The sequence below is a fragment of the Chrysochloris asiatica genome, unplaced genomic scaffold (genome assembly GCF_000296735.1).
Source record: "Chrysochloris asiatica unplaced genomic scaffold, ChrAsi1.0 scaffold00038, whole genome shotgun sequence".
Classification (NCBI taxonomy): domain Eukaryota; kingdom Metazoa; phylum Chordata; class Mammalia; order Afrosoricida; family Chrysochloridae; genus Chrysochloris; species Chrysochloris asiatica.
The window spans coordinates 17,063,118-17,064,929 of NW_006408556.1; the positions used below are offsets into that span (position 1 = coordinate 17,063,118).

Sequence of the window (1,812 nt, forward strand, 5' to 3'; positions counted from 1 at the left end):
ATTGAAAATATCATGGCTTGGGGCAGGCATACCTTAGTCCTCAAGCTGACATCTTTGCTCTTCAACACTTTAAAAAGGTCTTGTGCAGCAGATTTGCCTGATGCAACACGTCATTTGATTTCTTGACTGCTGCTTCCATGACTGTTGATGGTTGATCCAAGAAGAACGAAGTCCTTGACAACGTACGTGAATGTTTTCGCTGTTGATAAGAATGTTGTTTATTGGTCCAGTGATGAGGATTTTTGTTTTCTTTACAGTGAGGTGCAATCCATATTGAAGGCTGTGGTTTGATCTTCATCAGTAAGTATTTTAAATCCTCTTCACTTTCAGCAAGCAAGGATGTATTACCTGCATATCGCAGGTTGTTAATGAGTTTTACTCCAATCCTGATGCCATGTTTTTCATCATATAACACATATGAAATAGGAATTGTATTTTGATGGTTGTTATTGTGGAAAATGAGAGATAAGATCTATTTTTAAATCATAAAACTTCCAATTAACCCTGAATCATTATGTCTAATGTGCATTTGTTGTTGTTGTTAAGCACCATGGAGTCGGTTCCGACTCTTAGTCACCCTGCACAGGGTTTCCGAGGCTGTCAGTCTTTACAGGAGCAGAAAGTCTCATCTTGCTCCTGTGGAACAGCTGGTAGTTTCAAACTGCTGACCTTGAGGTTAGCAGCCCGATTCGTAACAACTACGCTACCATAGCTCCTTAATGTGCATGTTGTTGTTGTTGTTAAGGGGTGTAGAGTCTTATTCAACCCATAGCAACCCTATAGAGGGTTTTCAAGGAGCAGCTGCTGACCTAGAACTGCCAACCTTGCAGTTCAAATGGCTTTGCCGTCTGGCGCATTAACACCTGGATTCCCCTTAATGTACATAGGATACTAAAAAAGGCATGCTTTTTATTTCATGTTTATACTTTTATAGATTTATTATAATAAATCATCTGTTCAGTAGCAAAATTTGAGTCTTACGATGACATCTCAAACATGTAGACATTATATTGAGCAGTCCAACTTAAGTCAAATACTCTTCAAGATTGAGTTAATCAAATTATAAGTGAAATTAATTTTAACAAAAACTAGATGTAATATTCCATAGTATCTTACACAGCAGTAACTACATTTATATGAGGGGGCATCAAAGTTTGTGGGAAAATGCCACTGTTTCGTCATTCCATTTTTTTATGAATTTTTTAATCCCCCTCAATATAAATTATACATCAAAAAGCTTTTACAAATAAGTGGAACAAAACAATCTGTTTTGCTACAGCTATCATTATCACATTTTCTTTTTTTTTAACGTTTTATTGTGAATTATGTGATAGTTTACATGGGAGAACATTAGCTTTACATTCATCCTATTGTATATCATTTCGTTGCCATGGTTACAATCCCCTCCATGCATCATCAACCAACCAAAGGGTATACCCTGCAAGCCTGTCCCAGGTCACCAGCACACAGTCCCTCTCACTCTCTGGGTCTAGAGTCCCCAGCCGATCCATCTCCCCACGTCATCGTCTCTGCCTCCATCTCTGGCGTCACTGTCTCTGGGGGTAGAGTGCTGCACCCCGCTCTTCTCCATTGATGGTCCCAGGGACCTCTGATCCTAGACTGGAAAGTCAATCACTCCCCTCCTTTTGCTACAAAACATCCACCTTTACATTTCCAACCCTCACAGTCAGTCTTGATAACAATTATTTACTATTGTACCACAAGAGACATATTCCCATCTCGTTCATCAGCTCTGTCCAGACAGATTGGATACTACTCAGTGGAGATTCTACCTTCCTCCACGCCCTCTGG

General features: G+C 39.7%; 1 protein-coding gene across 1 annotated transcript in view; it reads right to left on the bottom strand.

Annotated features, from left to right (window-relative positions):
• SUPT3H (suppressor of Ty 3 homolog (S. cerevisiae)) overlaps positions 1-1,812 on the bottom strand; it is a 597,109-nt gene that overhangs the window by 328,249 nt on the left and 267,048 nt on the right. The gene's annotated exons all lie outside the window — the stretch shown is intronic.